The 21856-nt window shown below is 39.6% G+C and overlaps 1 protein-coding gene across 14 annotated transcripts in view; it reads right to left on the bottom strand.

The window, feature by feature from the left end:
• Positions 1 to 21856, bottom strand: part of ATXN1 (ataxin 1) — a 381747-nt gene that overhangs the window by 215016 nt on the left and 144875 nt on the right. For 9 of the 14 annotated variants that reach the window (XM_058555208.1, XM_058555206.1, XM_058555207.1 and 6 more), the window contains one exon: positions 20704 to 20832. The exons of 1 other annotated variant lie outside the window; for it this stretch is intronic. The gene's annotated coding sequence lies outside the window, so the exon portion shown is untranslated. 4 more of the 14 variants (XM_058555204.1, XM_058555205.1, XM_058555216.1 and 1 more) reach the window with 2 other exon arrangements.

Raw genomic sequence — 21856 nt, 5'->3', positions numbered from 1 at the left:
TGAAAATGTTCTAAAATTTACTGTGGTGACAGTCGCACAACTCTGAATACAGACGGTCCCCAACTTAGGATGGTTTGACTTAACGATTTTTCAACTTTACAATGGTACAAATGTGATATGCATTCAGTAGAAATCATACTTCAAATTTTGAATTTTGATCTCTTTCCACGCTAGTGATATGCAGTACGACATTCTCTCGTGATGCTGGGCAGTGAGCCGCGCCTCCCAGTTAGCCAGGTGATCACAAGAGTAAACAACTGATACACTTACAACCACTCTGGACCCAGAAACCATTCTGTTTTTCACTTTGAGTAATAGATTCTATAAATTAATGAGATATTCAACACTTTATTATAAAGTAGGCTTTGTGTTAGATGATTTTGCCCAACTGTAGGCTAATGTAAGTATTCCGAGCAGGTTTAAGGTAGGCTAGGCTAAGCCATGATGTTCCAGAGGCTGAGTGTATTAAATACATTTTCAACTTCCAATATTTTCGTCTTAAACATGGGTTTGGTTGGGATGTAACTCCACTGTAAGTCAAGGAAGATATGTATAGTGAAAAACACGATAGTACGTTAAAAAAAAAAGAAAAAAGTTAGCAATGTGGTTCTTAACACTTACTGCTTCCCATCTCCTGAATGAAGAATATTGGTCTTGGGGCCGGCCCCATGGCTTAGCAGTTAAGTGCGCGCGCTCCGCTACTGGCGGCCTGGGTTCAGATCCTGGGTGCGCACCAATGCACCGCTTCTCCAGACATGCTGAGGCGGCATCCCACATACAGCAACTAGAAGAATGTGCAACTACGACATACAACTATCTACTGGGGCTTTGGGGAAGAAAAGGAGGAGGATTGGCAATAGATGTCAGCTCAGGGCCGGTCTTCCTCCGCAAAAAGAGGAGGATTGGCATGGATGTTAGCTCCGGGGTGATCTTCCTCACAAAAAAAAAAAAAAAAAACTGAACAAATTACTGGTCCTGCTCGTGAAGTGACAGGTGCCCACTCATGAGCCAAAAAAAAAAAAAAAAAAAAAAAAGAATATTAGTCTTCCCTGGGTGAGAGGTCTTGATAAGTGGAGCAGATGCAATGCAGAATGCCAGCAGTTCCTTTACTTATGACTATCAGAAGATATCCAACCCTCTTCCCCTGGAGACATTTTCAGGTGGGGACCAGGGAGGTTATTTCTCCTTCCTTTCTATCTGCTTCTTTCAGTCTTAGCTACTGCATCCTGTTTCCCCATGAGCACAGTGGTTAAAAATCAATCTCTGCTTGATCTTCACAGCAAAAGCTTTCACATGGAAGGGACTCCCACACCCAGTTTAAAGCTGATGAAAAATATGGAGGAGGTGCTCTGGGGCATTGGTTTTTTCACTTTTCCACACCATGAGGACAGGGTCCTCAAAAGCAATGCTTCCTCCAAACTACTCCACCTAATAGGCAACATCATTTTCTTTAGGAAACAAATTGCAAGGAGAAAGTATTGAAAAACCATTCCCCACAGCCCATATGATGGTTGATTTATCTGATAAACATGCCAATAATTGCCCAAAAGGTAACCTCTAACATAATACTATTGGTTCCAGGAAATCAACCTTTTTCATAAAAGTCAACAGTGTTTTTAAGGAAATATTAAAGTTAAAAAATTGATGGGGCCGGCCCCACGGCCTAATGGTTAAGTTTGGCACACTCCGCTTCAGCAGCCCGGGTTTGCTTCCCAGGTGCGGACCTACACCACTCACCAGCGGCCATGCTATGGCAGTGACCCACATACAAAATAGAGGAAGACTGGCACAGATGTTATGTTGGTTCAGGGTGAATCTTCCTCAAGCAAAAAGAGGAAGAATGGAAACAGATGTTAGCTTAGACTGAATCTCCCTCAGCAAAAAAAAAAAAAAAATGAAATGCCAATTTATTCATTTACAAAAATAATAATAATCACAATAATAATAATTTACACACGACTCTCAAGATCTCTGGGTAATAATGGCTTTTGACCACAAAACAAACTGCCTTTACTATTTGAACATTCCCGGAATCAAATAGGAAAGCATTTCTCAAAAAATTTCCATGTAAACCATTTTAATACATATAGTTAAGAAAGTCTCTTTAAATGTTGATAAAGTCTCTTCATATGTTTCAGCTCAAATGTTCAGCACCAAAGACACCAAACAAATGATAAAGCATCATGTTTTATAACAGGTTACTCTGGTCAATGGGGTGTCAGCTATAAAACATAAACTTCTACTGAGGCAAGCACATTCAGTGACTGTAAAGTACCCCACTGGGCCCAATTTCCATGAAGAGGTGCCAACCTCTTTGGTGTGTATAAGCTACAAATGAATCCAAGTGCTATCAGAGTTGATAACTGCATGACTCTAGCTGGGAGGAGGGGGGATCTCTAGAAAGAGAGAAAAACGATTTTTCATGACATTGGAAATTAAGAGCAGATTATATAAGATTTAAGTTGAATAATAAGAATGAAGCTTTTGTGCATCTCTAGATATCCAGAAATCTGTAAGCTTGAGCTGGTCATAAAACAGAAATCCACTAAACATAATGGTTTATAGTCTCCACTAGGCATTTCATGTTTCTGCATCCAGATATAAGAAGTACAATGCCCTATTCTGCTTTTGCTTGGGCAAGGTTGAAAAATTCAGATGGGACCATGTTTCTTGTGGGGTCTTGTGGCTTCAAAAATGCCGCCTTAATTAATGATTTTTGTTGGCATTTTATAACTCTGAATTCCCCTAAACACCCTCCTGCAGCATTGGAGTAACTTCTGGCTACACGTGTAACATTGTAAGCAGTGTACTTACAGGAAAATATAAGTTGTCTTTTATATGTTTTGACAGTTAACGCTCAGTAATAACCTGAGAGTATTTAATTATAATGCCTCACTTTTATATAGTACCCTACAGTTCAGAAAGTGCTTTCTTTCACACTCATGTACGTTTCTTTGCATTAAACCAGGTTTGCAGTTCAATTTCTGTAAAACTCTTTTGAAGGTATTAGTCAATTGACAAACATTTAACATAAAGATGATCTGGAATCTATAAAGACAATTTGGATGACAGTGACTGCAGACTGGGGATGGCAGAAAGATCATGACATCAAAATTATTCTCATAGTTCTGACAGTAAAGAAAAACCATCAAAAGATACAACAAATACCTAAAATTAAAACTAAAAGGAAATGTTTCTTGCATAGGCTGCAGTACTGTTTTAAACAGAAGGGAAAGATCATTAAACATGACTGTGATTGACTAAATTTTAACCACACAGCACCAGAATTTGAGCCTGCAAGTGCAAATCAGAATAGCAGCGCAACTGAAACAGTTTCTTACCATTGCAGGGGTGAATGTGCGAGGGGGAACAAAGTATTCTTTTTAATATGAAAGCATATCCTCGACAATCTATGACAAGCTTGCGTAGTCCTAGGCATTCTATTTCTACCTCCTAACAGAACAGTATCAGTAACATTTGTGATCATACTCTGTCAGCTGCTCTGCTAACAGTGGAAATTTTTACTTGTATATGGATACTCAAAGTTCCCCAAGAAGGAGCATCTCTAAGCCTAGGGTTCCACCTTTTTGCTTTACAGCAAGAATATTTCTGTGAACACATTACACATGCACACTGATTTGAAATAAATAAGGTTTGTAACCTGCAAATTGGCTCCATGGAGCAAATAACCGATTCACCAGACATCTGTAAAAGCAAATATAAAATCCATGAATTATGTCTCTGTCGACAAACTATAAAATGCTCAGAACTTTTCTGATAAGAAGGCATTTTGCTTCAATGTGTTGGATTTTTCCCTTATACAAGTGGAATACATACAAAAGAGAATTATAAACTTCAGAGTTCTTTAACCTTTACAAACCGACACAGTAATTATATTGCAAGATATCTGACAACCCAGGGTAATACGAGAAAAGAATTCTTTTTGTTCCCCCACTTCCATTAAATAGTTCTCAATTTTTCCACAATTTACAGACTGCCTGCGCAAAAGATTTTCCTAGCCATGAATCCCACTAAAGATAAATTGGGAGATCAAACAAAATCCCTATTCCAATTCACAAGACTATTTGAGGCACCTCCAAAGGAAATGTTTCTCCAAACATAAAAGACAATATTAAATTTTAAGAGAGAGGCTATCATCGAAATGAAGGCAGAGAAAAGTAAACATAAGTTAACTTGACAAGCCCATACTGATAAAGCACAGATATATGTTATCTCTGGGTTACATGCCCAGTACAGGCAGTCCTCAATTTATGAATGAGCTGTGTACAGAAAGTTCATTTGTAAGTCAGCTGTTTGGAACTCCAAATTCATTTTCTCAGAGAAACAACGTTATAAATAGTGCTTGGTTTTGTAGGAAGGCAAACAAGAGCTATTAAGCCCATAATGGAGACAAATTCTAGTATTGACAGCTTTCAAGCAAGTGGTCCCTATGTGGAGCAGGGAATAATGGGCACAGAAATCAGGAGGAGGTGGGGGAGAAGAACATTTCTTCTTCCTTATCTGGAACTTCCAGGGTTTTCTCTGCCTGCCTCACTTCTCTTCGCCACTGCCCCCCCTCATCTAAATGCTTCATATCAGCCCATGTAATAGAGTACCAAAATAATTTTATATGGTTAACCCTCAATCTCTCTCCCCAAACTCCCCTTCTTGTGCCCAGTCATCTGACAATCAAAGGCTAGTGAACAGTCCAGTTCAGTAAACACTTGTTTCAGAGTTTTGACAAGAGATATAATCTTGGGAGGGTGGAATGGGGATACAAGCAAGCTCTCAGTATAGAACACAGATCACGAGACATCTGGAAGGACTGGGATAATTTCAGGAATTCCCCTGGATTTTAGTAATGTTAAAGGGCCAGGACCCAGCTGCTAGGAAGAGCAGTGGGAAGAACTCAAGCAGAAGCAGGTTCCTGACCAGTAGGCACAGACACAGCCCAGGATGGTAGTGGGAGTGCCATCTCCTAGCGGCAGTATTTAGTAGGTTCCTTGCCTTTCCACGTGGAGCCACACATGATTGCTTGCTCTTTTTCCTACTGAAGATAATATCAGGAATGTACATTCAGATCGAGATGGTTTGAAGGATGAAGAGTTACATTGACTCAGTGGGCTCCTGATTTTCCAGAGGTGTGGTGTCCTGCAAATAACTGGGGACTCACCCAGTCACCCACCCAGGGTGCGGCTGGGATGGAGGTAAAGGATGACACCAGGCTCACGAAGGTATCCAGTTGTGGAAGAGGCTGGTTAGTGTTCAACAAACCAGCTTCCTTGTCCTCCCTGACATACAAGTTGACATTTCCCAGCTGTATTTGCAGTTAGGTATGCCCATGTGACTAAATTCTGGCCAAGGGAACATGAAAGAGAGTAATGTTTGCTACTTCCGTTAAAAAACCCCCAGAGAGACCATTCACTCTCTCTCTTGCCACCAACTGCTGGCCAGACTGCTGCAGAAGATCCTTAAGGTCTCCCAGTCACCTGGGGAATGGCTAAGCCTCTGGGTCTGGGAATCACCACCATGTGGATACCCCCATCCACATGTGAACACCAGACTTAACTATAACACGACCACATGATTGAAAAAGAAACTGTTATGCTGCACTCCCGTGAAGTGGGGTTGTTTCTCACCGCAACATTCTTGCCCTCTGCCCCATCATCTCTTTGTTGCATCTCAGGAAAGGTCTTTTAAATTCTCCTACCCGGAATAATCCCTAGATTGCTTTGTCTCCAAACTAAATGGACCCACACTGCTGAGATTTTATAATGCTTTCAGTTTTTCTCCTTCCTTCACTGTGGTCAGTGTATTTAACACTAGAAACCCCCGCTTTTCCTTTTAATCTACATGGGGAATGGCACAAGCAAACTTGTTAAATCATTAACTTTACTTTGACTGTCCCTCTAAGCCAATACAGCTTTGGCTCACTCAGGGCCTCATCTACAGAGTCAAAAAGCAGGATTGTTTTTTTTTTTTTAAATGCATGATTTTTTGTCGGTCATATTTCTCCTTCCTGAGAAGGCTTTCTCATATTATTTCCAGATTTCATAAGTAAGTTATGGTTGCAGAAGTATGTATTCTGGATAAGAAAATTAGGATCATATTTTTATGACCAAATTCACAGAAGTGACATCACTTGAATTTTGTTAAAAGTAGCTCGCTCACTTCATTCTCTCATTCATTCATTCAGTTTACTTTTAATGGGAAAGGGGAGAAGAGAGACTAAGGAAACATGAGAGTAAAAAAGAGAAAGAATTTGTAACCATTCTCCACCTCTTACTCTGTAAATATCCCCCTTATTTCATCATTGAGTTGTTAGACGATACCATAAAAACTCTAAATTAAAATCTAACTTTATTTATTTTTGTAAGGAAGATCAGCCCTGAGCTAACATCCATGCTAATCCTCCTCTTTTTGCTGAGGAAGACCGGCCCTGAGCTAACATCTATTGCCAACCCTCCTCCCTTTTTTCCCCCAAAGCCCCAGTAGATAGTTGTATGTCATAGTTGCACATCCTTCTAGTTGCTGTATGTGGGACGCGGCCTCAGCACGGCCGGAGAAGCGGCGCATTGGCGTGCGCCCGAGATCCGAACCCGGGCCACCAGTAGCGGAGGGCGCGCACTTAACTGCTAAGCCAAAGGGCCGACCCTAAAATATAAATTTAAACAGATTTTGTCTAATCCTAAAACTTGGCTTTCTATCCTTGCTCCTTCCACAGCAATTTTCTGGCACTTTCCACCCTCATCTCTTTGTTGCATCTCTGAAAGGTCCACTAGGTTAAATGATCATGCACTTCTCATGTGGCATCCTAAGAAACAAAACAATTAACCTGTTCGATACGTGTACCATCTCTTTGACAAAGGATGGCCTGATAGGTTTCCCAATCCCTACAGAGCTCTGCTGAGGGTTACAGAGCAGGCATTCCGCCTCCCTTCATCTTGCAACTTTTTAGAGAATAAGTTCAAAATGGTTCCGAGTTCAGCATGTAACTTCCACTTGGGCCACCAAAAGAAGACGAGACACCCACTGTAGTAAATGCACTACACTCGAAAGCATCAGGCGCTCTGAAAAGGAGGAAAACTGACTGACATAAGGAGGAAAACTGACTGACATATACGGGACTGTGGAAAGAACCACTGGACAAAATAAGTATTTTTGCATGGAACTTTTTTTTTTTTTTTGAGGAAGATTGGCCCTGCACTAACATCTGTTGCCAATCTTCCTTTTTCTTTTTTCTCCTCAACGCCCCAGTACATAGTTGTATATCATAGTTGTAGAGTTGGGACTCTTCTATGTGGGACGCTGCCTCAGCATGACTTGATAAGCCGTGAGTAGGTCCACAGCCAGGATAGGAATCGGAGAACCTTGGGCTGCGGAAGCAGAACTCGCGAACTCAACTGCTATGCCACCAGGCTGGCCCCTACATGCAACTTTTATAGAGAACCATAGACTACAATTACAATTTTGAAATGTGTTTCCTATGAAAAAAAGTACTAAAATCAATACATTAGTTAAAAAGGACATAAAAACAGTCTTTATCCTGCTAGTTTGAGCATATGTGCTTCCACAGCAGGCTTGCGGAAGGGGGCCTAGTGGTCACTTCATAGACTTTCTGCCATTGCCAATGTCCACTCTACAAAAGACGTCATTTCTTTTTATATTCTACACAAAACTTCTATTCATGAAACACACTGCCATTTAAACCATGTTTTAAATAAACCATAGGCAATTCATATTTCATGGAGATTTCTCATTGTTAAAAAGATATTTGAAGTTTAAGTTTTCATGCTGCAAAAGTTATACTCAATGCTCAATTCTGGTCTAGAATCAGCACCACCACAATTTCACATTTTTAAGAATATCAAGCAACTTCCGTTTACAGTTAACCATAAAAGGGGTTAACTTTGTTTTCAGTTGCCTTTTGTCAATAAAATGTTTATTTAGCCTAATCACTGATGGATATCAAAGAAGGAGTAAGAACTCAATTGTTAAGAAACAAAACTTAAACTGTTGACTGAGAACAGAATGGAGATCTTCAAAGACCTTCAATATGTAAACCCGATTCCTACCAGCCATAATCAAATATGTAGGTCCAAGTGCACAGGAGGTGAATACACTCACTCTTCTGCCCCTACCCTGATGTACCCAAGCCTAACTCTAACTGTATGGTCATAACTGCTGATGAGGACGCTACCAGCTTGTTGCAGAGATTAAAAAACATATATTGTCATCTTTGAGCTATAGACGGAAATTTGGAAATAACTGATGAAAACAAGGAAATAAAGGCTACAGAAACTCTTTCCTAAACAACACAGAGGAACAGACAAGCCCCAGAGAAGAGAAGAATAACACAGCCAAACCTGTCCAGAAGACGTTAATTAAAGGTCTGTTCAACAGGACTTGTTATATAAAACAAGTCAAAAAGACACAGTATCTGAAGACTAGAAGCTTGAAATCTAAACACGCCTACTTACTTTTTCTATTTATTCTTCTGTAACGTTCATGGTACTTTCATGGTATTTTAACTTTCATGTCTGGGACCTTTGAGACCCACGGTCCTCTATCTTGGGAGAGTTAAAGGAGTATGTGTGGGCTTTTCCTAAGTAGAATTCTGACTTAATAGAAAGGTTTTTTTTGTGAGTAGAGTCCAAACAGGAGGCTTGACATCTTTATCAAGCAGAGAGAAATGCCAACTTGAAAGATATTCTAACACTGTTCCTGGATGCTGTTAGGAATAGAGCAATCCCCTCCCTTCTTTTCATTTGGAGGACAGGGATGCCTTGGGTGGGTCTGACCTGGTCATCTATAAATTCATCCAGTCCAGCTCAAGCCATGGACTTTCCTGTGCCATGTTTCATTGTAGGCAGACATTGTGTTTATACTCTTTTTAATCCTCTTTCTTTACCTAGAATACATAATTCCTCAATGTAGGCACTCATATATCTGCAAAATAAATTATTTCAATTATGGATACCAGCATCACCTGTCTTGTAAGCTTGACCCAGCAATCATCTTTGACTTCTCCCTCTTCACGCCCCACATCCATCAATCGCTCAAATCTATTATTTACCTCTTCAAATGCTCTTGGATATGTTGGCTCCTCTTCCTTCCCTGACTCTCCACTCCTCCCAGCCCAGACCTCAAATGAATAGGCTCTCATTACCTATTTCTAACTTCTAACTCACCTACCTTCATCTTTCCCAACTCCAGCCACCCTGGACACCCTGTCACCAATTTCACATATATACCGTTTCATTGAGTCACTTCCTAGAATGAGAACTTGTAACTCTGCATCACCTGCCACATTCACTTCAAACTCCTCTGCCAGGTCTTAATGATCCTCTACTCTCTGTCTGCCCCACAGCTGTCCAACTTTCTTTCACAATGATCTCCAGCAAATACGCACCATCACTCAGCCAGCCTCTCCAACACACCCCACACAGGCCATCTGCATCCCGTCCTTGTGCCTCTGTCCCTGCTGTCCCTGAACCTAGAACGATGCCTCAGTTTGCCCACTCATCTCTACACCTTCTTTCAAGGTGTAGAGTCAGCTGCAAGTGTGCAAGTCAGGTTTCCCTTTTCATCTGAAACTCTCTGTGACCACTCCAATCTTTAGCCGTCTCTCATTCCCCTCAACATGCACTCAGCCCAGAGCTGGGCCCCCCATTGCAAATTCTTAGTTGTATCCTTTTAGGGTTTGGTCTATAATTGCTTCTTGTGGATTGGTATCACACCCTCAACTAGATTTTCATAAAGATAATTTTAGATTTACAGAGAGTTAAAAAATAGTACAGAGTTCCCTAGTACCCTCCACCCAGCTTCCCCTCATGTTAACATCCTGCATAACCAAAGAACAATGATCAAAACTAGAAAATTAACCTTGGTCAATACTACTAGCTAAACTATAGAATTTATTAGGATTTCACCAGTTTTTCCACTAATGTCCTTTTTCTGTTTCCAATCTAGGATTTCCCATTGCATTTAATTGTCATGTTTCTTGAATCTCCTCCAATCTGTGGCAGTTCCTCAAGCCTTCCTTATCCTTAAAGACCTTGACACTTTTGAAGAGTCCTGTCAGTTGTTTTCTAGAATGTCCTTCAATTTGGGTTTGTTTAATATTTTCTCTTGGTGAGAGTGAGATTATACACTATTGGGAAAGACACCACAGAGGTGGTGTGCCCTTCTTAGCTTTTCATGTGAGGGGCACATGGTGTCAATATATGTTATTGGTGATGATAACCTTGATCTCTTAGCTGAAGTGGTGTCTGCAGGATTCTTCAGGTAGAATTATACTTTTCTCTTTGTAATTACTAAATATTTTAGAGGGAGATACTTTGAAACTCTACAAATACCCTGTTTCTGCTTAAACTTTTGCCCACTCATTCTAGCATCCATCAGTGGAACGTTCCTATGGCAATTATTACTATGGGTTCTAGTGACGCTTTACTACTTCTCTCAGGTTTGTTTATTAATTGGAATTCTTCTGTAAGGAAGTTGTCTCTTTTGCCCCACTTTATTTATTTATTCATACCAGTATGGACTCATGGATATTTATTTTATTCTTTGGTTTACAATCCAATTTCATTACTCAAGTTGTTCGAACCCTCAGCTAGATTTTATACCACTTTAGAGCAGATAAGACCACGTATTATACTTTTGTGTGTGTTGTGTGAGGAAGATTAGCCCTGAGCTAACATCTGTTGCCAATCCTCCTCTTTTTGCTGAGGAAGATTGGCCCTGGGCTAACATCCGTGCCTATCTTCCTCTACTTTTTACATGAGATGCCACCACAGCATAGCTTGACAAGCGGTGCATCGGTCCGTGCCCAGGATCCAAACCTGTGAACCCTGGGGCCGCCGAAGCGGAGTGCGAGAACTTAACTGCTACACCACTCGGCCGGCCCCTCTTATACTGTTTATACACTATCACTCGTATCTAAGACAATGATAGGCACACAATAGGTGTCTGATTGATAACTGATTGACTGATTCACTGATTGATTCATTCAACAAACTATGCTTAGGGCCTTGTCTTAGGTGCTACAGTTATAATAAATAATGCCTTTTTTCAAGTGGTTCACAGCCTGGTTAATAGGGACTCGTGTATGTCTACAAATCCCTGATAAAAGTACTTGGAGCGTATAGTGATGGCTCGATGGGACTACAGTAAACTCTACCTGGAGAGAGCGGGGTAAAGTGAGAGGAAGGCAGGAAAGACTTTCTTAAGAAAAACGGTATTCTGTTCCCCTTTTTACTCCACTGCTCACTCTATAAAAATAAGTGGGCATATAAAAACCCAGAGACAAATATCATCACACAGTTAGCAGGTACGCCCTGCCTCTGCTTCTTCTAAACTAATTCCTAAAATCAAACCTCAAGGGCACACGTTTTAAGATTTAATGTAGTAAACACAGACTCTTTATATAATGACTATGTGCTTTACTAAGAAAATTGGAAACAGCTAAGGTAAAAACATCTGAGAAGCCATTTGTCTTAATCCCCTTTTCAAACCCAATTTCATAGTTTTTATTCCTTCACAGGGAATAATGAAGAGCAAATAAGAAACATCATCAACCAAAGGTGGACTCCCTAAGTTTCTTTACCTAATTCAGTTTTCTTGTACTGCTCCTACTGTTATTTTCCCTTTTCCAAACAAAGCTGCTCTTTTCTACATGCGATAGTTCAGCCCTACCAACATCCTCAGCAGTAATAAACAATTGGGGCACATTTTCTGCCACAAATTACACTCTGCAACATTCTTTATCCAAAGCATTTTGAATTCCAAGCAAGCAGAGACACATCTAAAATACACTGCTGTACTGCAAGAACTGCACACAATAGAGAATTTGTATTTTTAGACACTTATTGACACTTAAATCCGTTAATATTTAACTCCTACTATTGTTCTAGACATGAATAAGCAAACTCTCTCCTGCACACACAATGTTACATCATGCACTTTAATAATAGTAAACGCTGCTGAAAGGAATTTTACTTTCACTGTTTCCTATCACTCTTTCTAATTAACGTCAATGTGTCTTTTCCATGTTAAGAGTGTATACAACAGATGCATATATGTGCTGTCTGCGGATATCTGTACAAATGCACACATAGTCATGAAGGCACACAGATATGCTCATATGCATACACACTCATCCCCATGTAGGTATCCATTTATAAATATAGGTTGTTTATACAGCTATATATTATATTATACAGCATATAATCCAGTTGATTTCCTTTCATTAACTTTTGTAGGAGATTAAGATAAGAAGCTAAAAAAAAGCCAAGTAGACACTTCATGGAGTCTGTGATTAAGAGACAGAGGCTAATGAGACAGATGGGCTGCCGCATAAAGGGAAGACAGCGCGCCAGCCCACACTTTGTAAAGACGTACTGTGCCTCACCTTTTCCATTTCAAGTTTTCATCATTGAGCAGCCTACTTATTGCCCTCTTGTTTCTAGCCCACAGACCCCCCTCCCGTCTCTGCCCAAACCTCCCGAAATGAGGATTATTAAATGAAACAAGATGGTATTCTGTTTCTCTAGTCTGTTATTCAAGGTTTACTGAGAGGCAATATTTACTATAAAATCATGTGGTTTATAGCTCAACAGAGAGTGCACAACCCTGTCACAGAGTTCGCCGGAAAATTTTTAGAAAAATCCCATAAACAGACGAATTTCTGGGCCAGAAAAATGAGGAGCAGAAAAAAGAAATTCGTGTATATTTTTAAATTTTTACACAATAGATTTTTCCTCTACGTGATTGGTCCTCTAAGTTACTCCCATAGCTGATTACTGTCCCTAATAGCTTCTCCACACTATAAGAACAGTGCGTATTTACAGAAATAACATATGTAGAGGGCTTTGCAGTCACAAAACATTTTTTTAATGCATTATCTCAGGTGATCCTCACAACAACCCTGTTGGATACAATTATCTCTATTTTATAGATTAAAAACAAAACCCTCAGATTTTAAGTGATCTTCTCTAAGGTCACAAAGCTAATAAGCTACACAACTGAAACTCAAAACTAAAATTTCTGATACCAAGTCTCTTTTTTTCCCCCATGACATGAATTTTGTTTAATTTTCCTTGAATTCATTTTTGGTTCCATTTTATAATAGTAGACTAGGTGAACTCTGCTCATTACCTAAAGATTTCACGTGCTTCTAAATGAAACTAACCCTTTAAGCCCTACATTTCTTTTTAAAGTTCTCTCTTTTCTGGTTAAACTAAAATGCCCGGGTTCCTTTAGTATCTGCTTCCTTTATTCTCTGGAATCTCCCTTTTGAGAAATCTGATGCCCGATTATCTGATTATTTCTAGCCGTGTTGACAAATCTTTCCTTTGCTTGTTTTTCTCACTATTGTTGTGCACATTCCTCAGTATTTTACCATTTTATCCACTGCTACAGTCATATTCTAATATCATCACAATGGTTACTCCTACTCCAGAAAATCTAAAGAACTCTACATTTTTATTCAACTGCATTTGTCTACTAGGTACATTTCTTGAATCTTTGCTTCCTGGTCACTGTTATTACCAAGATCTTTGAATTAAACGGAAGGGTTTTCTGGTCTGCCAGTTCATCCTTCCTGAGCCATTCAAAAGGTGCCTTAACATAAAGACTTCTCAGCATAGTACATTCTGATGTCATAAATACCGAACCATGATATTATCCTATGCAGGGGGCAGAGGAGGAGGTGGCTCTAAAAAGACAGGTCTATTTATGTTCCAACACAGCCTGATAATTAGACCACTAGGAAAAGAAAGAGAAGAAAATGATGAGATTACAGCTCAATGAGATGTCAGACAAGCCCCTTCTTTGGGGTATGTGCAGGAGATTCTTGACTGTGGTCACCACAGAGCTTCTGGAGCTGAAGTCCACACAGTAGAGATAATCAGACTTTGGAGCATACCACCCTCCCTTCTTATTGCCCAACTCCACTTTCCCTGCTGTTTTAATTGGATTATTTTGGAATCTGCTATTTCTGTCTCACTCCTTTCCCCAAACTGTCATATAAGTACTGCAGCTTGACTATTACACAGCTGCCAAATTTCACTCCAGAGATGGCTGTATTTCAGTAGCAAGTGAAGTGATGCTCCCTCTGTGCCATCGGAATACTAGCTTAAGGGGCTAAGCATCTGGAAGGGGGTTGCTTTTGTGCGGGAAAGGAGTGTTTTGTTTTGTTTTATCATCTTCACTGGAGGAGCAGGTCATTAGCTGCACCTGAGCATGAAGCCGGAAACAAACCAAAAAACACTCGACACATATCCTCAAATGCCAGGAGAGAATATAAACAGTGCTGGGACTTTTCATAGGTTCTTTTCTACAGGGACTTCAAAGCCTTAAAACATCAAGGATGTACGATGATGATCGTTTTTAGAAGTGGAAGAAGCCTCAGAGAGTAACCCGCTCACGTTACAGATGTAAAACTTGGAGGCTTGGAGTAAGGGAGTACCTTGTTCAAACCCTCCTCATCCCCAGACCAAGGGCATTCCACTTGAACTTGGGTTCAGCCACAGACGCACTCAGAGGATCACATCTCTGCCAGTGGGACCAAACACAGCCCCAGCTTCTAAAACATACAGTATCAGCACTAAATTTCTTGCTTTGTTTGGTTTTACTTATTTGTTTTAGATACTCAAGAAAATCTTCAGCAGACAAAAAGAGTGCGAAGTAGAGGGGAGACAGAACAAAGTACTAGAAGCAGTTGCAGCAAATGTTTACTGAGCATTAACTACGTGCCAGGACAGGAAATGGTCTAAAGGTTTATATGTATATAATCCTCCCAGTGACCTGCTGTCCTCACTTGAAAGAAAAGAAAAATGAGGGATAGAGAAGAAAGAATATTTCTGAAGAGAAAACAGGAGGGACAGAATATAATCACCAAGTCATGGAAACTACCTTCCCAAATTTTACTAACACACTTAAGGAAAACCTGAATAAATATCAGTGATATATTTCTCTTTTAATCTAAAGAGATGATCCTTCTAGATACCACTTGACATACAGAAGCATCCATCTGTTGTTTCTTGCTAACTCAAATAAAAAAGTACGTTACTCTCAAGAAGTTCTGTATATTATTTCTAAATCTTATAAAGATAATGGTTCTTTCAACAATCAAGAACAATCAATGAGTCACTATTCAAACACTGGTGAAATGAAACACACTAATGATATCAAAGGAGTCTTGGGTTGGGGGGGAAGGGGAACTAAATGATCTTCATGTTCCCCTCCATCTCTAAATAGTATAACATCAAAAGCTGTAATAGCTAACATTCTAAATTCAGAAAACCTGTTTCAATGCTTCATCTCATTTGATAAATTCCAAGAGAAAAAAAACACTAATTTTAAAAGCACCACAGAATATTGACACTTTGATATTTCTACTTCTAGTTACTGCTCACACTTTGAATAGTACAGTTTGCCACCACGAGAGCAGCATTAGTGTATTAGAGGGCAGGAAATCTCCATAGCATTCTGCTTTACGGTCCCAACGTGGAAAGACAAAATGGTAGGCTTTGGTGTCAACTCCTTTCTAATATGCTTTACTCTGTCAGACAACAAAATATTCTACCCTATTTCATGAAAGGTAAAAGAATTATGTGAATGTTTGGACACTGACACAGTAAATCATATTATTTATAAGATTTTCAAAGAATAAAATGCTTTATACAGAAGTCTGGTAAATTATTTTAGAAACTTCACTGTACTCTAAAATACTTTTGAAAAGCTATATCTACATATAAAACACTATGTACTCTTGAGTCTTTGTCTCTACATTTTTCATTTTGCCATGAAAAACAGTAAGTGTGTCAAAATAATACCTTCCCCCTAACTGGCTATAAATTATGGAGGCTATCTTCAGATTGAAGGAGCTCAAGTTGAAAAGAAAAGAACATCCTTATGCTGAAAGATAATTTTTGAGATCTCTATTTTAAATATCTAATGAACATCAACAGCGTTTTCTTAACCATAGAACTGTGCCTTGCAAATCCCAGAACGCAGTATGTGTGTTGGGTGGCTGGGTGGGTTGGGGAGTGGGATGTACAACTAAACTGGGCTTGTCAAAGAAAGGAAAAGCATTTGGGTAAAGTACATGGTAGAGTTTTGAGCCCCAGAAGAAAGTAGTTGACTAGGGAGGGACAAGATAGAAAAAAAGGGTCCCTCAATGACAAAAAATCCAAAGCCAAAAAATGTAGCCTTTACCAAACCCACGTTCAAGGCCAAAAGAGAGAAAAGAAATCTCTGAGCGGATTTTATTATTTAAGAGACCACTAAAAGCACCCAGGAATGGAGGGAGGAAAGTAGGAAGAGCCACAATCCCACAAACAAGCTGAGTGCAACAGTACCACATACCAAGAAGGTCAAGATGTGACAACTGGAGAGACTATTTTGATCTAGAACCTAAATCTCTTTAAAGTTAATTATGCTTGTGTACAAAAAGCAGGATTATTTATATAACTAATCTCACTCTTTAATGTGAACGTTGGTGGATAAGGTAGGAAAAGGGATATAGTGAGTCAAAGTTAGAGTAAGGTAAACGTGTCTTGGTGAAGCAACCACCCCAATTCTTCCCTTGGGTGGTACTTGAAAAAAGAAAGTACCACCATACACCACAAGCCATCCAGAAGTCTAACATGTGATGGGTCAGCCCGTGGCTTAGCGGTTAAGTGCGCGCGCTCCACTGCTGGCGGCCCGGGCGGTGCTTCTCCGGCCATGCTGAGGCCGCATCCCACATACAGCAACTAGAAGGATGTGCAGCTATGACATACAACTATCTACTGGGGCTTTGGGGGAAAAAATAAATAAATTAAAAAAATTAAAAAAAAAAGAAGTCTAACATGTTTATACAGTCATCGAGTAAAATATATTCATTTCACAATTTCTTAAAATATGGATTATCAATAGCAAATATTATTTAGATGACCTAGATTGAGAGATCAATAGCTGCACGATTTTTACTGGCCCTGACAATTGTGCATTCAAGCAAAGTTATTTTGTTTTTTTTTATGAGGAAGATCGGCCCTGAGCTAACATCTGCCAATCCTCCTCTTCTTCCTGAGGAAGACTGGCCCTGGGCTAACATCCATGCCCATATTCCTCTACTTTATATGGGACGCCGCCACAGCATGGCTTGCCAAGAGGTGCGTCGGTGCGCTCCCGGGATCCGAACCGGCGAACCCCGGGCCGCCACAGGGGAGCGTGCGCACTTAACTGCTTGCACCACCGGGCCGGCCCTCAAGCAAAGTTTTACAGCTGTCTTCTCTCCATACCTTCTTTATTTCCCAATCTGGTCCCACTGTCAATAATCCCAACCTCACTGCCAGTCTGTGAGTATCTCTGGTTCTTTCTGCCTCATGCTTTCCAGATCAACAAGTCTTTCTCCATTGGTTTCTCCAGTTCTCTTTTCAGATACACACTATGCGTCCTTTTAGAGTGGGCCAGTTCAGCTCCCCGGTTCACCCAAACCGGGTTATAATACTGTCAACTGCATCTCCCTTCGCAATGCAAACTCCATTAGGGCAGGCTTCGTGTGTATCTTGTCCCATTCCACATCTCCAATGCTTAGAACTGTACTAGTACACAGTAGCCCCCAAAAGAGGTATTTGTTGAATGAACAAAGGAGTGATGAATGACTTAATGAGATTAGAATGTAAAGACATTGTCTCAGTTTCTTACAATTCAAAAGTTGTGCTTCATTCTGTATTGGCACAGTGCTAGGGTACCCCAAGGCCCTATGGGACTCTATGAATTGAATCCGATTTTGCAGATAGGATTCCTACATGATTGCAAAAATGGGCTGGTTATGGAGACAATCAAAAGCTGCTGGACCAGAAGTCCAAGGCCACGACACAGATAAATATGGTTAAATATTCCCCCGCTCTTCTGACTCCCGAGAGAAATTCATTCTGGTCAGCCCCTGATAATCAACACGTCTGCATTTCTGCACACCAGCCAGCGATTCATAGCAAGAGAATCGTTTCTTCCTCTCTGAGTCCCTATTGATTCTGTAGTTTAGGAGGAATCTAAGTGCTATCCAAATACCAAATGTTCCATATGGTAGTGTTATTACCATTCTCACTACCGTGACGCACGGCCTTTCTACCTACACTCGTGAGGTGCCTCGCTGGAGTTTGGCAGAACATTATGAACTCTTTTCCTGACCTATATTTGCTAACACATTTGTTGTTCTCTCTCCTTTTATGAACTTGTTAATTTTATTGAAAGAACATATGTATGTATACAAATACAAGTTTTATTTTCTTATTCATCCTCATAATCATTTAGAAGAGAATAATTTATGACCCATTAGAGAGGAATTCTTAAGCTAAACTGTCTTAATTAGGAATTCAGATGTTCCTCTTTTACTGAAAAATAAAGAGCTGTTCAAATTAGACTGGAAATTTGGGCCAAAACACATGCAGCGTCTACATACACAGGAGTTGCAGAATATCCAGGGAAAAGGATTAGCTGAAGCCAGACAGGTCGCCTTGTGTTTGTCTCCTTAATGCCAAATAATTCTTTCACTCTTTTTCCTTCCACTTTTCAATTATAAGGCAGCTAAAGGGTTGAGGGACTCAAAGCCCACAGTTTTCCCTTTTGTGTTTATGTAGGATGAAGTGTACACTTCCTAAGAGCTGGAGGTCTCTCATTCTACCTTCTCTTCCATTTATGTAGTAAAAGGAAGCTTATTAGTAATGGAGGAAAGAGATGAGCCTAGCAGGGCAGCTCACCTATGGAGCCAGACAGTTAGAGACTCTTTATGTGCAGCTCAAAGGGGCCAGGAAGCTTGCGTGACCCAAGGTGCTCGCTGTACCTCAGGAGCAAGGCTGCCCGGGGTTGGGACGAGGCTCTGCTCTCACACGAGGGCTGCTCCAAGGGTCCCACTGGCCAGGTGACATAGGCAGCACTGATTTCACAGCTCTGTGGTGAACCGGTCTCTGACTTGCCAACGTCAATCAGGTAGTTTCTCCAGGAGTCGTCTTAGTCAACTCCACTAATTCAAGTTGAAGCCATTAAGAAATACATTAAACCTTTTTCTTTGCATACCAGAAGAGGATGAAAAAAAGGGAGAAGGGAAAAAATAATTTTATAAGATTGGGAATATACTGCAGCTAGTGTCATATTTTGCACTTTCTATTTCTATCATGATCATTTTCTCTTATTATTAAATCTTCTTTTGAAATAGGATTTTTAATAATTTCAAACATTTCACATATATTTACTTGCAACAACACCCTATGAGATGGGTATTATTATTATCTAAATTTTACAAACTTAGACATCAAGATGTAAAGTAACTTGCCCAACGTCGCACCTCAAGAAAATAGCAGAGCTGGAATTTGAGCCCAGGCAGTCTGGAGTCTGCAGTCTTATCTACCGCGATCTACAGCCTCTGAGTCCCATGGTGCTACCATAATTATATTTAATCATGCTCCCAATGTTGGACAGCTATATATACATAGTATATAAGCTATATATATATGTATATATATAAATACACACATATATATAGGTATGTGTATGTATATACACAACACACGTGCATATTTTTAAACTAATGAGCAGTATAACTTCAGACTCATGTTTAACGAAGGCTGTTTATTAAATAACTTTTTATTCTTTTTAAGAAATGAAAACCTATTTTTTCCCTTGAAAATGTATTGCTATCCATTGATCTCATGGTAGTCTAATAATACTTGGCCAAAAAAGGAAAAAACTTAAAATTCCCTAGGACGTTTCCATGCCCTCTTGATTTAGTATTATTTCTCAACTGTCAAACTCTGGTTAAGTTTCAAGCATGCTACTGTCTACAGAAGGAAGGTCCTTTAAAATAGTATAATTTACAGATAAATGCCTTCCCCCTAAAAAACACACATGGAAACACCAATTTCTCATAATGAATTGGCAAAGACTCTTTTTGTTTTCAAAATTCTCAGCACTGGCAAAATTATATGGAAGTAGGTACTCTCACACCCTGCCTCTGGAAATATAAACTGAAATGATTTTATTGGACAGTAGTTTGGCAGCAAGTATCAGAAGTCTTAAACCTTGAAAAGTCTTAAATTCAGTAACTTACTGCTAAGGAATTATCCTAAGGAAGCCATCAATAATGGCAACTAATATAGAGTTATAAGAACATTCTTGGTGGCATAAAAGCAAAACAACTATAAACAATACAAATGTCCAACTAGAAGGGATCAATTAAATATATTTTAGGATATGCATTCAATGGTATACTATATAATCATTAACAATTATGTTGTAAATAAATATCTGTTGCTATGAAAAGATGTTCATTATCACACTGTTAAGAGGAACAGAAAGGTTAGATGATAGTATACATTGCATTGTTCCCTACTACCATCTGATGGTAGTCTCTCTAGCTAAATTTATGACCATCATCATCAGAATTATCCCTTTCTTATCAATGCCTGGTTATCCATCCTAATCAGTAATCTCAAAATAAACAGAAGTTATTTTCTTTCCCACAAAAAACGTAAGGGTTTCGTTTTTATAAAAGAGACAGGAAGAATAAATGGATGGACAATATGTGAATATATAGATGTATGTATGCATGTTTATGTTGTGTGTTTGTGAACAGATATACATACATCCCACCACTATCTTGGGGACTTTATAATTAAATGATAGTTATTTTTGGTTAAAGATTTTGGAGATACTTACCTACACCACGTGCTTTCATCACAATGGAGAAACATAAGCAGTCAGTTCCTTCACAGCAGATCTTTTCACACAGATTTTGCTTGAGTAGAAAGGGTGGCAGTAGATATACTCACTGTAAAATGCCTAGATCTGTAATTATAAAAGCAATATTACCACTGAGTTAGGCAGCTTTCTATGGCCTTCATTCACATTAGCTAAAGTCACAGAAAAGACAAACATATTTGCATAATCTCTCTCTCTCTCTCTCTCTCTCTCTCACACACACACACACACACACACACACACACGCACGCACAGTTCTTAAATCAGACTGTCAAAAACTCAGCAAGCAGACACATAGCCAGTCCTCATCCCCAGGGATGAGAGGTTCTGGCCACAGTTGCTTCCCGTACCATCTCTTGACCTTAGCGACATCACCAGCAATAGGATCCTGTTCCTTCCCCTCCTTGCCTCCCTAATGATTCCAAAACTTCAGAGAAATAAAAAATATTTCTCCTCCAGAAAATGTCAGGAACATTACTGAATTTGATGCTCTCTAAGATTCCTTCTAGCCACAAAGTTAAGCAAATTCAGTACATGTATTTACCATAGCAGCCTGACTTTCACTTTCGAAACTGTACGTGCCTCTCTGTTGATGACTCAGGTAAAGCGTGCTATCGGTGTTATCCAAAGTCATCATGAACATTTACTGAACGTTCACCATGCTCCTGGCCTGCGCTAAAGGCTTCTTTACACACGTTACCCCACTCCACTGCACCCTTCAAGGTAGCCAGTACTCATTATTATCTCTGTTATTGACAAGAAAACTGAGAGTTTGTACAGCTAGTAGATGTCAAAGCCAGTATTTAAACCAATATTGTTCATGGAGGCCACGCTCATAATTCCAGTATGATACCATCTCTCCAAAATTGATCTTGTTATCAACACTCCTGTACTTATTATAGAAATGTTAAATATCAAATTAACATCAATCTTCCCCAGAGTTGATATGTCACCTAAGTCTTAGCATTACTCTTTTTGGATTTGATTGTCCTTTGATTTCAGTTCCCAAGCTAAGTTGAAATCAACATGTTCATATTTCAATCAAGAGTAAATTTATAGTTATTTTAGTAAATTAAAAACGCCAACTAGGGGCCAGCCCAGTGGTGCAGCA

The sequence above is a fragment of the Diceros bicornis genome, chromosome 14, assembly GCF_020826845.1.
Source record: "Diceros bicornis minor isolate mBicDic1 chromosome 14, mDicBic1.mat.cur, whole genome shotgun sequence".
NCBI lineage: Eukaryota > Metazoa > Chordata > Mammalia > Perissodactyla > Rhinocerotidae > Diceros > Diceros bicornis.
This window is presented reverse-complemented; position numbering and strand designations above follow the sequence as displayed.